Here is a 17,152-nt window from a genome sequence, read left to right as displayed (position 1 = left end):
GGTTCACTGGTGAGGTTCAACTAGGCCCTTTTTCCATAATTAATTAAAATTAATTTATTAAGCCAAAATTAAATCGGGAATAAATTAAAATTAATTATATTATGGATTAATACACATATTTGGACCGTCTTAGGATAGAAATTATTTTGCCTTTGTTACTTCAATTGCTTCTCGATTTTGTTCTTCTAACGGTGTCTGCTGGGTCAATTTTCGCCCTTTGTACGAATCTGTCAAAAATAATCAAAATTCACTAAAAATAATTGTAAATTTGACTAAAAATTAACATGTTCAAATTTTTAATACAATTCAATTATTTTATAAAAATTAATTATTTTATGACAAAAAACTCTATCGAAAATGCATGATATCAAGTAAAATTAGGTATGAAAAAGTATATAAATCTTTGTGTTTCCACCTGGCCGAGACGTTATGGCCGAATCTGAGAAGACACATTAAAATTGTTTGAAAACATTTTTAAAGTAACTAGATTTTGATTATTTTTGCGAAACTCAAAAACTTTTCAAATATTGATTAATTAATTTTTTTTGAAAAACAATTATTTAAAATGAGAATATTTTTAAAGTTTATTATAATGCCAAAGAATCTCATCATAAATCATTTAAATAAAAGCTTTATAATATTCTTAATTATTCTTAATTATTTTTTTTAAAAATGATTTTGATAAAAATCTTTCATAGTGGTCATTTGAAAAATATTTAGAAAAACCACAAAGTTATAGGCTTGTTTAAAATCAAGTAAAATCCAAAATTATTTAAAAGATCTAAAATATTTGTAAATTTATCATGCATGCCTGCATAGCAGTTTAAAATATTAAAATAAAGAAACAACCGAATTAAACAGTCCAAAGTCCAAAATAACATCCAAAAATAGTTTAATAACCCATCATTAAAAATATTCATCCGAGAGGCTCCTCCGAGTGTCGAGTCCAAGCCCTAAGTCTGTGTATTACCTGAAAGGTTCAGAACTAATGGGGTGAGCTTTTAAAGGCCAGCGTGGGTCTTATATCAAGTTAAATAACAATAAGTTCAACAAAAAATAAACACATATTCATCATATAACATAATCGAATTTGATGTACATGATCATGGCAGTGTAATTTTTGTAAAACAATTATGCAAGTTTTTATAAAGCATCCGACCCATCACCACTACACTCCAAAAAGAGTTCACCAAAAGTCATCCATCCAAGCACTCCAATGTGGACGAAGCCACCAATATTTGCATTCAAGCTACCATGTATGTTGTGGACAAAGCCATCATGCAAGTCGTGGACGAAGCCACCAATTCTTCCTCCTTACCATATCCCACCCGATGCATGTGATATGGTCGTATATAAGCATTTTACTCATTTCAAGATTTCATTTGTCACAATAAGCATGTTGAACATGCAAATCAGATAATATCATATAGGGCATGTTTAACATGAAATCAAATATTGATTTCAATATCGGTGGCATGATTTAAATATTATGCCTATCATATAATGTTATCATATCACATGTCATGAGAAATAGGAATATACACAGTTTCAGAACATTCACCAAATCACATCAAATAACACATGCGATCATTAAACGATCAGTTTGAGATACTTACTTGAGAATCACCTTTTTTATGGGTTTAACATCCCTTTTTTTGAATACTTTGTGTATTCTAAACATTTCATATTACAAAGATTTTTAACATGGTTTTGATTATAAATAATTATATATTTTTTCTAGTAAGTTAACCCCCACCTGATTGTAGATCCAATACAAATCTCCACCCTAAGAACGCCCACACTTGGATCTACTCGATAAGTTAGCCATATAAAGTCAATTGTAATGTGATCTCGTTCCCAACGTTAGAATCTCTCCGGGTTGGTACCGATCAGCCCTTCAAAAAAAATAGTATATGATATGTTAACATTTGAAGGAAAACAATATACCATGGCCTCTAAATAAATTCAACCTCTAGAAAAAGGAGAGAGGAATGAGTGGTTTTTCATACCATTATCATACTCATCTAACACATCATGAATGTGATCTAATTTCGGCGATAACTTACTCTGATATGCCACTGGTCCAACCCTCTTAAGAATGCGATAAGGTCATACGAAATCTTAATACCTTCTTCCATGGTGATACATTAAGGAATACTCGATCACCAACACTGAACTCTATATCCCTCCTTTTTAAATTAGAATAAGATTTATGACAATCTGATGCTGCTCTCAACTGATCCTTAATCAGTTTCACAATACTCTCAGTCTTCTGAACTAAATCCGAGCCTAAGACTTTCTTTTCCCCTAATTCGGTCCAACAAAATAGAGCTCAACATTTGCGACCATAAAGAGATTCATTGGGAGCCATCTAAATGCTTTACTTTATTATTGTACGCGAATTCAGTAAGTAGTAAATGTTCCTCCCAACTGCCTAGAAAATCGATTAAACAACTCATCAGCATATCTCCAAGGATTTGTATAACCCTTTTAGACTGCCTATCAGATTATGGATGAAAAGTCGTACTAAAGTTCAATTGTGTGCCAAGAGCCTCATGCAACTTCTTCCAAAATCGGTACATGAAACGAATATCCAGATCAGAGATGATCGATACCGGTACCCCATGAAGTCTCACAATTTTGAAAATATACAGTTTGACAAACTTTAGTTATGAATAATCTGTGTGAACCGACAAAAAATGAGCTAATTTTGTTAGTCTGTCCATAATTACCTAGACTGAATCTTTCGTAGAATGCGTCAAAGGTATCCTACTAACAAAGTCCATTGTCACTCGTTCCAACTTTCACTGAGGAATCTGAATAGGCTATAGTAAACCAGAAGGAACTTGGTGCTTAACTTTAACTTGCTGACACGTTAAACATTTAACCACGAACTTGGTCACATCTCACTTTAGTCCCAGCCACCAATACTGGTCCCAAAGATCTTGATACATTTTATTTCTTCTAGGATGCGTAGTGTGACACCCCAAACCTGATTGAGACGGGCTGGCCCGAATTTGAAGCGTTACATTAGTCACTTAAGTGTCCCTCCAGCTAATGACCACCCAAGACACTTCCTCACCTTATAACACCTCAATCTTATCTAATTATTAGTTATTTATTAATGCGAAAGCAAACTATGAGCCAATTTTAAACTTTTCTTAGGTAATTTAATCTAAGGGCATTTTTATCATTTTACCACCTATGGTAAAACTAACCTGATTTTAGATCTAAGTGTTTACAAACCTTTTTTAGTCATATTATACAAGCCCAAAAATTTTTGACTTAATTTGAGTTTGTTTACTATGTCTAATTCAAGTGTTATTACTAGGGACTAAATTGTAACAAATGAAAACTATCAATACCTATTCCGAATTATAAATTAAGTGTGTTCCTATCGAATTTTACCCATTACGAGACTAATCCTGAAATTTTACCAAGTTTCCTTATCATCTAAGGCTCTAATTAGACTAATCAATTTTCAGGATTAAATTGTAACCTAAACAAATTAGAATACCAATTTAAAAAGACAAAAATTAAAACCCCCAAAACCCACACGGCCGTGTCCCCTAAACCATGTGTCATTAAACGATTGCGTTCGCATTATGAAAAACTTGAAGGCTGATCGTACACGCCTGTGTGTGATAGCTCTAGTATCCACACGCCCGTGTCACTTACCCACACGCCCGTGTGTAACCCCTCACACGCCCATGTCACTTACCCACACGCCCGTGTGTAACCCCTCACACGCCCGTGTGAAAACCACTGCACCTATTTTTGCTAAAAATCATTTTAAAACCTGATTTTACATATTTTAATGGCCAATTAAACCTGATTTAATTACGATTAATGAACATACATACATCTTCAATTGAATTTATTGACATCAATTAAGCCTCAATTATAAAAAATTAGACAATCAATTTTATGCATAACAAACATCGAATAAATCAAACAAGTGGCGTACCTTAGCCGCTAGTAAGCCACTCCACGGAAGCTTTATTTAAACAATCGTTAGTATAAATTTCATGTCTCACATACTGTGTTATCAAGTAACAATACACCGTAAATCATTCAGTAATTAAACGCAAACATGCCTCAAAATTATTATAAAACCATCCAAAATAAAATGTCTAATGTCCAAAGTCCAAATACAACAAAAAATTAAACTAATTCTCAGAAGTTCCACAATGCCCGATTACAATATCTAAAACGTGTAATAAAGTCTCTACCAAGCCTAATCTCTTGGAACTCTCTTGCTTGGCTCCTTAGCTCCTCAAGCTCGACGACTAACTGCTCAAATTGTGAGGGTGTGAGATTTAAAAAGCTCAGTGAATGTTAATAAAAATGACAAGTAAATCTACACCCAAATCATGCTTAAATCATATTCAATCAATCACCAATTATCAGCCATAATAATGAAACATGTCAATTTAGTTTCCATATGCATTATCAATATCAAGAATAAATTATTCATGGCTTTCAATCATCAAATGATATAGCAACAATCATACATAAATATATTGGCATACACTTCTCATGGCTTAATTTGGTGATCATACATAGGATAAACAGATCTTCGAAATCCCACAAATATCAAATACAGTCCACCGAGTTGAGCGGGTCGAAGCACATGCTCCCTTATAGGGCCTCAAATAACCCATTGAGTGGAGACTTGTGTTTAACACTCCCTTATCTACTCCAAACAAATTAGTCCACCTAGAGCCATATGCTCACAATGTCACAAATAAATGTGAGTACACACAAATCCTATGGCATGCCAACTATATCCAATGGATCCACCATGCATGTTGTCAATATATTCAGTCAAACATAGCATATAAACCAATCATTATTGTGCTTAATTTAATGTGGAAAAATGCATATGTGTAACATAGCCATTTAACATCTAATTAAATCAAGAATTTCATTTGCCATTTTCCAATATTCAATTACCAATTGTAACACCAACATATCATGATCAAAAACTCTAGTAAACATGCTTTAATCATCCTTATAATTAACCTAATTAAATAGCACAGCACCACCCAAAAGCTTACTTACCATTATTCAATAAAAATTCAATTCTTGTACATTTAATACCAATCTTACAAAAATCAGTCATTCAACCATAATTAATCAATTGAAATAACCAATTAAGCTACTAATTAAACATAAATGATGGTCAATTTACCAAATCGCCCTTAGAAACACTCACCACTCAATTTTATTCTACCACAACAAGAGATCAACCAAGCAAATCCAAGTTTCAATTCCGGTTATCTCAATCTTCTTCAAGACTCGATGTTTCCAATACTATAATAAACACTTACAATTATCAATACTAGACCAAATACACTTATACTAAGCATCAATTTCATCTTTAAATTAATTTCAGAAAATTTCAGAAAATTGGTTCATGAAGATGATGAAATTTGAATTTCTTTAAATTACCTCACAAATCATGTTTAATCTTGATAAATAAGATAAAAAACCTTTTAATAAATCCATTTTGAGTTGGAACATCCATTGATTTGTGGATTTTCTCTCAAAATTTAAGATCTACCATTAAAGAACCATGTGTTTTGGAAGAAGATGGCATTGATAAAAATCCTTTAATTGAATCTTAAATCAAGTAAAAATGCTTCTAATAATCATAAAAACAAGTTTAGGATTGAATATTACCTTTGATTCGCTCTAAATTCGTTGATTGAAAATCTTGATTCAAGAAACTTGAGAAATTTCAGAATATTTTTGGCTACTTATGAGAATAATTTCGGGTGAATTGAGAGAGTATTCTGAGAGAAAAATTGGTTGGATCTATTCTCTTACGATAGATATTTAAAATCATGCAAAGAAAATGATTCTCTTACGATAGATCTTTAAAACCATGCAAAGAAAATGAATTTTAAATATATCTAATTTGATGTAAAATGTGTAAAAAATGAGCTAGATACATTAGTTTTTAAAGCTGAAACCATCCACTAGAAATTTAAAAATTGGAGAATTTGCCTAATGACCACTCCCACATTTCACTTACTTTACCATTTAATCATTTCCCTCTAAAATTCTAAATTTTAAGGTTTATTTGTCATATAAATACTCTAAATTTTCCCTTATTTTTCAATTAATTCCTATTTAATTAATATTAAAATTTTACTCAAATTTTACCAACGAAACCATCTCATTCCAAATTTTAAGGTTTATTTTCTATATAAATACTCTTATGGTTGCACCACAAAACTTTTACCAATAAAACCGTCTTCCTCGTACGAAAGATCAGATCTAGGATTGCAACTGGTTCCTCCTCGTACGAAAGATCAGATCGATCTGTACTTTCTTAACATGGAGGCATGGAAGACATCATGAATACGCTCTAGCTCAGGCAGCAACAACAAACGATAAGCAACCGGTCCAATCCGTTCGACAACTTTATAAGGGCCAATGAACCTTAGACTGAGCTTACCTTTCCGCCCGAACCTCATTACTTTCTTCCACGACGAAACCTTCAGAAATACCTGATCATCAACATGATACTCGTTGCCTTGACGTCTCAGGCAAGCATAAGACTTTTCTCAATCAAAAGCGGCCTTCAACCGCTCACAAAAAAGTCTCGCCTTATCCTCAATCTCTCAAACCAACTCCAGAGCCAAGTTCCTCTTCTCTTCCATATCGAACCAACATAGAGGAGTCTTACACCTCCGACCATACAAAGCCTCAAATGGTGTCATCTGAGTACTCTTTTGATAGCTTTTATTATAAGCAAACTCGGCTAACGGTAAGTGACGATCCCAGTTACCTCCGAAGTTGATAATGCAACTACGAAGCATGTCCTTAAGAATCTAGATCACCCTCGTTGACTGACCATCGGATTGCGGATGATAAGCTGAACTGAAATGAAGCTTCAAACCCAAATCCTCATGCAACGCTTTTTAAAATCTTGAAGTAAACCGCAGATCTCGGTCTGATATGATTGAAATAGGAACTCCATGAAGACTTCGTAAATTTTTCCATTATCACCGAGATCGAGTCCTTACGTGTTGGAAATAAAGGAAAACCCAAAATGAAGTCCATCGTAATCCACTCCCATTTCCACTCCAGAATCTGAATAAGCTGATGAAAACCCGATGGACACTGATGTTCAGCTTTCATCCTCTGATAAACCAAACATCTCGCAACAAAGTCGGCAACATCCTTCTTCAACCCAGGTCACCAATACAAAACCCTAAGATCTTTATACATCTTATTCCTACCGGGATGCATAGTAAAGTACTACTATGAGCCTCGGTAAGAATCGAGTGTCTCATATCCTCGTCTCTTGGAACACACAAGTGACCTAGGAAACACAAAACACAATCAGAGTTGAGATCAAAATATCCCTGAACACTTGACTCAACCTGAAAAATCCGATGAGCCAAACTCTTATCAAAAGGCTGACATTCACGAATTTGCTGTGAAAGAATCAGCCTCACCTGAAGTTCACCCAACAGACTCCCATCCTCAGAGACAGACAACCTCGCAAACATAACCCTCAAATCAACTAGAGACTTACGACTTAGAGCATTTGCAACTACATTCGCCTTCCCCAGATATTACTCGATCACATAATCATAATCTTTCAGCAACTCGATCCAGCACCTCTGTCTCAATTTTAACTTCTTCTAGGTTAGGAGATACTTAAGACTCTTGTGATCGGTGTATATCACACACCTCTCGCCGTATAGGCAGTGACACCAAATCTTGAGCGCGAAGACTATGGCAGTTAACTCTAGATCGTGAGTCGGATAGTTACACTCATGTGGCCTCAACTACCTCAATGCATAAGCAACTACCCTACCCTCCTGCATTAGCACACAACCTAATCCTGTATAAGAATCATCATTGCAGACCACATACTCCTTACTGAATATCGGCTATGTCAACACAGGTGCTTCGGTCAAAACTGATTTTAACTTCTCAAAGCACTTCTACCTCTCATCAGTCCACTCAAAGACAATGTTCTTCTGTAACAACTTTGTCATAGGGACATTAATGCTTGAAAACCCCTCGATAAGGCGACAGTAATAACTAGTTAACCCTAAGAAACTTCTAACCTTAGAAACAATCCTCTGTGCCTTCTAATCCAAAATCGCCTCAACCTTATTTGAATCAACCTGAATACCCTCAATTGAAACGACATGGCCCACAAAAACCACCTCACGAAGCCAAAACTTACACTTGCTTAGCTTTGCATAGAACTGCTTTTCTAGAAAAACTTGCAGAACAACACTCAAGAACTCATCGTGCTCACCTTTTGATCGAGAATTCACCAATATATCATCTATGAAAAGCACTACGAACCAATCTAGGTAGGAATGGAATACTCAATTCTTTATGTCCATAAATGAGGTATGTGCATTAATCAACCCAAATGGCATGACAAGAAACTCGTAATGACCATACCGAGTCTTGAAAGCAGTTTTCATCACATCCGAATCCTTAACCCTCGATTGATAATACCCAGACCTTAGATCAATCTTCGAGAAAACTGAAGCTCCTCAAAGGTCGTCAAATAGATCATCAATCCTTGGTAGCGAATCATTATTCTTGATGGTCAACTTATTTAGCTGGCGATAAATGATGCACGGCCTTAAAGTCTCATCCTTCTTCACAAACAACACCGGTGCTCCCCACGGAGATACACTCGGACGAATGAACCCACGATCCAAAGGTATACAGTATGTCCTACGGTAACATAGAATTCCCATTGAATTAAACTCAAAGTCTGTAGTTTTACCTTCTTCAATCTACTTGATATGTGGCATGAGAGACAAATCTAAAGATGTTTCAACTTGATTTCATCCACCAAAGTAGGTCTCACTTGTAACTCTGTAAGCAGACATCCATCATTGTACAAACTTAATCAATCAAACATCGCTCTCAATTCGGTCATCGACCTCCTACGCAACACATCAGCCACAACTTTTGTCTTACCTGGATGGTACTCAATGGTGCAATCATAGTCCTAGAACAACTCTATCCATCTCATTTGCCTCAAGTTTAACTCCTTTTAGGTGAGCAGATACTTAAGGCTTTTGTGATCCGTATAAATAATACACTTCTCATTGTAGAGATAATGTCTCCAAATCTTAAGAGTGAAGACTACTACAGCTAACTCGAGATCATGAGTAAGGTAGTTACACTCATACGGTTTAAGTTGTCTCGAGGCATAGGCCACGACCTTTCCATCTTGCATCAATAAACATTCAAGACTAGTGTAAGATGCATCACTATAAACCACAAAATCATTTCCAGACTCAGGCTGAATCAAAATAGGAGCATGAGTCAATACTGATTTAAGTTTCTCGAGACTAACTTGTTGCTCCTCGGTCCACTTGAAAGGGGCATTCTTCCTTAACAATTTTATCAAAGAAACTGAAATCAAAGAGAAACCTTCTACAAACCTCCTATAATAACCCGTAAGGCCAAGAAAACTCAGAATCTCACTAACATTCTTAGGCTGCTCCCATTCCAAAATAGCCTCGATCTTCTTTGAATCAACACAGATACCCTCAGCTGATACCACGTGACCAAAAAACATCACTTTATGAAGCCAAAACTTGCCCTTACTCAACTTGGCGTACAACTTTTTCTCACGGAGGGTTTGAAAAACCCACTTCGTATCACAATCTAAATTGACTCGATCTTCATTCAACCAATCCATACTCAAAATAAGGTCGAATTATCCAAAAGTTAGCTCCATTAATTCGGTTGAAAACAATTCTCCCTGAATTTCTAAGGGACATCTTCTATAGATTTTATTTACAAATATAGACTGCCCTAGGAGACTAAGTACACTTATATCACTAATAGTGTTTTCCACTACAACTCTCAGTTTATCAAAAATAGAGTAGACAATAAAAGAATGATTAGAACCTACATCTATCAAAGCAAAGTACTATATGGAATTAATTGTAAAGGTACCTGTGATGACATCAGCTGCATGTGGAAGAGACATTGGAGCAAAAATGGGGATCATGTTGGAGTAAATAAAGTAAGTTGACTTGAAAAGAAGGAAAAAAAAAAATCTCCCTTAAGCAAGGAAAGTAGTGTTGGATGGAAAAAGGTTGCTAACAAGCTAAAGTTGATGAAAAAAAAATTAAATAAAAACTTGAGAGTGAGAAGACTTGAACCAATGACCTTTAAGAAAATTTTAAAGCTTTTAACCATTTAACTATCCATTAGCTTATGTTTAATTTAACCAAAATTATTAAAAAAAACATGGGATGTTACATATATGACATGCTTATCATACATATGCATGAACATACATTCATAGTCAAATAAGTATCATCATGCTGTCACATATAAACGTACAAAATTTAAATGACCCTAACCAGCCACAGTTTCCATGATTCCTTCCTAGAAAAATAATAAATTAAAAAATTCACCCCAAAGCATACTTTGGGTTTTATATTTTGCCACCACGGACTTTCGCTATGACATCGATTCATTTCGCTATCATCACCATTTTTCTGCCACCGTCGTCACCGCTACTATGGTGTCATCGACCAACAACTGACCACTGTCATCAACCTTCATCGCCGACCCTTGCCGTCTACCATCACTGTCAGATCATCAATAATATTTTTTTGTCAGACCACTGTCGGTGTTTTTATTGGTTTGGTTGAGTCGGGTTTGCGTCGTTTCATTCAACCTGGATGTGTCTAATTTCTTCGAGTTCTGCTGAAAAATATAGGTTACATGAGTCCAATGTCTGTTTCCGCATCACATAATTTATTTTAAAATAATAAAAATAAGTCATGTATGGAAATGATTATCCATGATCTAATTATACATACCCAAAAACTAATAATAATTACATGTAATTTTCTAGGATCACAACTTTGGAAAAATTATTTTATAATGCATAGTAATAAAATAATAGCATATATTCATTCACATACATCCCCCTAAACATGCATATGATTACAAGAATTTCACATCTTATCAAAATTAATCACTCATAAAGAAGAAAGAAAAATTTTGGCATTGGTTTATACAATAAACATAGCACAACCTAGCTTTGATATCAAATGTTAGAAAAAAAATCGATTTAAAAATAATTTTCTTACACAGCGGAAAAATAAAAAATTTAGAACCGAGTCGTTTGTGATACTTATAGCAATAAAATTTACCCGAAATTGCACTTGTATTTTCAGCTAGATGGAATCTTGTCATTCTTGGTTTTTAACTGAACAACCTTCTCTGTTATTCTCGTACCATGAACTATTTTCTAAGTAGTTAATTAACTAAGTTGTTAATTAATTTCCCAATTAAATAATTTTCTCAACCCGATTTTAGTAACGTTAAAATCATTGCAACTTTACCATAAAAGAAACTATGAGAAAACATATTTAATATTTTTACATTCAACGGATTCACAATGACTAATTAATTTAATTCTATTTTCAAACTTCAATTAATTAATTAAACAATAATTTGAAAACCCATAAATTATTTTTTTAAGTCATTTCCATTTAGTGAGAAAACCATATTCATTTTTGAATGTTTCTCATTTCTTAAACTTTACCATTTCTATCCATTATGTTCCATTGATTCAACTTGCAATTCATTTTTGGTTTCAACGAGTTACTGGAGGGACCGATTGGATATATGTGGTTAGGGCTCAAATAATTTATAATTAAGATCCAGCTTTTCACCTATAAATTATAAAGTCATTTAGTCACGAATTCATTCCACTATAGGATTGTTATTGGGCTCTTCCTAATAACATACCATTATGAAAGCAACTCGATTAGTGCTTGACCAATGACCTTATCATCAGTGTTATAATAGCCCATTTTTACCCGGGCCTAACGAAATAAACCAAAAATAAATAAAAGACCACAATCCATTATAGCCCAAATTTCCTATGGCCCAATAACAGAAACCCTAGCCCAAATGGAAAACAAACTTTCAGCAAAAAAAACCCTAGCTGCTGCTGGCCGCCTCTCCTGCCTCTGCCCAGCCCCAGCACCGCACGCCACCACCGCTGCTCGCCTATCGTCGGCCCTCCACGCGTGTTATATCACTTACAAGAGAGAGCCACACGCAACAACAAAAACAAAAAACAACAAACAAATAGAAAAACTACAAAAAATAATGATTAGAGAGTTTGTAATTAGGCTATAAAAGCCCTAATCTGCGACTTATGTTTTTTTTACGCACATTAGTGAATGAAAAGCAGAAACCGAAATTCAAAAGGTTGTTTTTAATTGTCTCCCTTTGTTTTTTTATTTCATATTTATTTATTTTTAACCCATTTTAAGGTAATCAGCAAAGAAAATAAAAGGAAGAAAACTTACCTAAATTAGGCCCACAGCCTCGCCGTCGGTGGTCCATCGCCGTCGTTGAATTCAAGTTCAAGGGAGGGAGACTGCGCCATTTTATTTCGAACCCTTGGGTTAAGAAAGCCCAACCCTTGAATACGCCACGAAGCGAGGGCTGAAAAGGCCATCTTTTCATCACTGGCCTTTGGCCACAGCGGCGGCATAGCCATTCGTCGGCGGTGACTATGGCCGGATATGGGTGGGGGCATTTTAAGAAAGGAGTTTGAAAATGAATATTTTCTTAAAAAAATTAGCTTTTATAGCATTGGAAAACGGTGCCGTTTTGCAACTGAAGGTCAGGTGCCAAAACAACGACGTTTTGGCCCTAACCTGCGACCCGATCTGGCAGCCCACAGGATTCGCGTGTTTTCCCTTTTGCGCTGAGATGCAATCGGCCCTTCGGTTTCTTTCATTTTGGCCCGATGATTTAGTTCAGATTTCATTTTAATCCGCGTTGAACGCCGCGTTTTGGGGTTGGAAAATATTACGCGATTGGTCTTTCTTTCCTGGAGCGCGTCTCATTTCAGTCCCAAGCCGTATTTTTATTTTATTTACAATTTTGAACCCTTGAATTTTAGCCTGATTTTAAACTCGTCCTTCACCTGCTTAATTCATTTATTTCCTTTTTTAAAGGGAGAGTTCTTTTATTACTCTTTATTTTAAACTTTATATATATTATTTATTATAAACTGTTTTATTACATTTCCTTTTATTTATTTATTTTCACCTAATGTTTATTTTTGTTATACTATTTATTTTAAACTATTATATTATTTTTTAAAAAAAATTCTCATATACTGATTTTGTTTTTTTTTTCAAATAAAAAAGGGGGTTTTATATGCTATATATTATGTCTTATTATTGTTCATTTTAGTTTTTTGTATATTGTTTATTTGAGGTCTTTTACTATTTATTTTGAATTGTTATTATAAGATATTCATTTTAGGCTATTATTCACGTGAAATCATTTTCTATGCTACTTCGTTTAGTCTTCTTCGATTGTTGATCTTGGTACTTTGAAGTGATGCGCGGCATGTATTTATGATCATTACGTGTACTAATTTGTTTATTTGTTTCAGTATTTTTGTCATTTATTAATGAGATATTCTATCCGTAAATTGTCATTCCATGTTTTATATTATCGTTTCATTTCATTTCATCATTTCTATATCGCAAACAAAACAAGTGCACCTCGTCCAAGTGTTGTATTTGCCGTTATTCAAAAAAGGAAAAATTTTAAAAATAAGGAAAAATTTCGCGTTTCGGTGATTCGAGATATCGTACCCTAACTTACGGGGTTTCGGTTTTCTCACTAAAATGAATAGCAAAATATCCTTTTAAAATTTCAAAAGATAAATGAAGTCTCGATAAGGCAATATTTATGCGCTTTGGTGATTCGAGGAATTGTACCCTAACTTACGGGGGTTCAATCTCTTCGTTAAACCTAAATAGCAAAATATCCTTTTGAATTATGACATTTGAATAAGCAAAATTTCTGTTAGATTCGAGAAAGTCGTACCTTAACTTACAGGGTTTCGATTTTCGCAATAAATATAAATACATGAATCTTTTCAAATTTTTTCTTTTTAAAAAAATTCTCGAGAATTAATAAAAGATTGTATTCTAACTTACGGAATTTGGTCTTTTCTAAATCTGAGATAGATAAATATCTTTTGAATAAGTAAACTTTTGGCATCCAATCGTGCATCGAGATTTCAAGACAATGTGTCCTAACTTACTGGATATAATTCTCTTTCTCGATTAACGTGAAGTATGCCATTTTCTCTAAAATTTTCAACATTTGAATAAAGGATCCTATTTTTACTTCTCCTTAAAGTTTTCAATCTTCGACACTAAGAATTTAATTAATCAACTAGGTACCAATTTTGGGTGTTACAAGGGTGCTAATTCTTCTTCGTACGTAACCGACTTCCGAACCCGTCTTTCTGAATTTTGTAGACCAAAATCGTTGTTTTAATAAAAATAAAATGTTTATTAAAAACAACAATTTTTCAAGGTGGCCCGATCACACCTTATAAAAAGGATTGGTGGCGACTCCCATTTTCGTTTTCATTTTCAAAATCCAAGTCGACCCTGTTTTATCAAAAAATGGTGTCAACAGCTTGGCGACTCCACTGGGGACCCAAAATAAGAGAGTTAAGCCATGTGTTGATTACTTTTTGTCTTTTTTGTCGAAAATCGAAAATTTGGTTTAAATTTACCATCCTTTGATTGCATTTCATTCGTCTTTATTTTGGACTTTATCATTGTGGTTTATAATTGCTGTGTTAGTTTAAGTTTTGATATATTTCTACACATTGCATTGCATGACCACTCGGTCTTACCCTTTTAAATGGGAGTGAGAAACTAGTCTTTCGTGAGGTTTTCACCTCCGTGCAGGATAGTAGATCGCTTTCGGGATACATCCGTACCTATGTCTTCGTGAGATTTTCATCTTCGTCCAGCCATTGGGAAATGTATTCCCCTGAACCGAATTCGGTTCGTATGAGCCTATAATAGGTGAAGATCGAGGAATATGTCGGTTCAGGTACCTCAACTTTAGAACCAAACCGCATATAATGGGCCCTAGGAGCCTACCCTAGGTAGAGCCATGCCTCACCTCTGGTGGTCACCCAAATAGGCGCTTTGCTTACTTTTTTTTATGCTTTGGGTTCTAGCTTGGTGCACAATACTAACTTATTCTGTTTTGCTTTGATTTTGATTGCATGACATTTGCATTTCAAAAGAGGTGTTGGTTCATGTTCGGTATCTAAATAGAGAGCTCAACATGGAAAGGGATTTTCTTGGTAAAGTGGAAGATAATGCGGCTGTTCGAGTTTGGTCTGAAAAAGTTCAGCAAGAAAAGGGTGTTAGCCTCGTGGAAGGATACGTGTTAGAATTATGAGACTTCACTCGCATTAGCGTGACACGGAATAGTTTGCAAGAATTAAAAGAGATATGAGATCAGTGGGATAACGAGATCAAGCAGCTCTTTTACAGTAACTATGGTGATCTACCTTGTTTGCTTAGTGTAAAGGTAGACAAGCACTTATTTCGAGCCCTTGTGCAGTATTGGAATCCAGCCTACAGTTGTTTCACGTTTGGGAAAGTAAATTTGGTATCCACAATAGAAGAATATATGACCTTGCTACGGTGTCCGAGGATCCAAGTCGATAAGGCCTATTCAAGAGCAGCTTATGTCCTGATATTTTTGAAGAAATTAATGAGTATTACAGGAATGAGTGAGCAATGGGTCGCGGCCCGGATTAAGAAAAAGAAGGATAGCAAGTGCATACCTTGGAAAAATCTACGAGATCTGATCTTGGCATATCCGGATGTGAGAAAAAGGGTTGATATTTTTGCCTTGAGCATTTATGGTTTAGTTGTCTTCCCTAAGGCGTTAGGGCATGTGGATGAAGTAGTTTCAGATTTGTTTGACAGGCTTGACAAGAGGGTCACACCAGTCCCAGCGATTTTGGCTGAAACCTTCAGATCTCTAAATACGTGTCGAAGAGCGAGTGAAGGAAGGTTCATCGGATGCACGCAACTGTTATTGGTGTGGTTCCATAGTCACTTTTGGAAAGTAGAAAAGGTCTCCTATCGGGTATTCTCAGAAAACTACTACCCATTAAAGGAACTAGTGGCTACACCAAGACGAGACGATATCACGGAAGAGAAATGAATGGTGATTCTCTAAAATCTTCAAGAGGAGATGTTGAGTGGAGAGCCCCATGGATGATCCCTAATGAGATTTTGTATCGGTGTAGAGAGTTCGATTGGGTTCCTTTGCTCGAAATTTGGGGAGCTGTTGGATACACCCCTTTGCTAGTCTTGAGGCAGTACAGATCTAGACAGTTCATACTGGCAACACAAGGGTTGGCTCAGTGTGAATTTTCATTCAAGGAAGATAATTACAAGAAGAAGGTTCGTTAAATATCTAATGCTTGGAACCAAACCCGCAGAATGAATATACTTGCTGTAAATCCAATGACAACTCCCGAGTATAGTTTGTGATGGGAAAGAAGGATCAACGATAACATCCCCGTGTCGAGCCAAGAAGATGCTTGACCAATAGAGAAGCATCTAAGTAGTTCCGTCAGAATTAGAGATCATCAAATAGGATTTTGAGAAAAGAAGTTCAGAGCTGGGAAAGAAAATTGAGCAGCTAGAAGAGGAAAAGATGTGTTTGGGACTAGACGTCGATATCCACAAGTTAGAAGCCGAAAAATTAAGGAAAGGGAAGAACAAGGCTGAATAGGATTTAGATAGTCTAAGAACGGATTATAAGAAGTTACGTTTGTCGATAAGAACTGCTGGTCTGGGTAAGATGTAAGAGCAATGGCGGCAGGAGATTAAGGAAGAAATGACCAAGGCTGATCAGTGGGAAAAAAAAATTTCAAGACGCCCGAGCTCGAGAGAGCTCTTTGGAGAAAAGCTTGTTAGAATGCCGGAACGAAGAAGCGAGATTAAAGGCCCGGGTAGTAGAGTTAGAAAAGTCACTTCCCTTGTACCGTAGTCGCAACTCTATGATCGAGTTGAGAGAAAGTTTAAGTAAGATCAAAGAATTAAAGGGAAAGATAGAAGAGCTCGAAGACGCATTGCAAAACTCTGAATTACGAGAGGAACTTCTTGAGAGGTGTAACGAATAGTGCCAAAAGCAGCTCCATCATTCCCAAAGTCAGATTAGAGATAGAGATTACGTTATGGGTGAAGCTGTAACTCAAGTGCGGGAAGTAGCTGATCATCTACAAACCTTAGCAGTTCAGGCTAATGTATTGAGT

This window comes from Gossypium hirsutum, chromosome D02, assembly GCF_007990345.1.
Source record: "Gossypium hirsutum isolate 1008001.06 chromosome D02, Gossypium_hirsutum_v2.1, whole genome shotgun sequence".
Classification (NCBI taxonomy): Eukaryota; Viridiplantae; Streptophyta; class Magnoliopsida; order Malvales; family Malvaceae; genus Gossypium; species Gossypium hirsutum.
Note: the sequence above shows the minus strand (reverse complement) of the source record.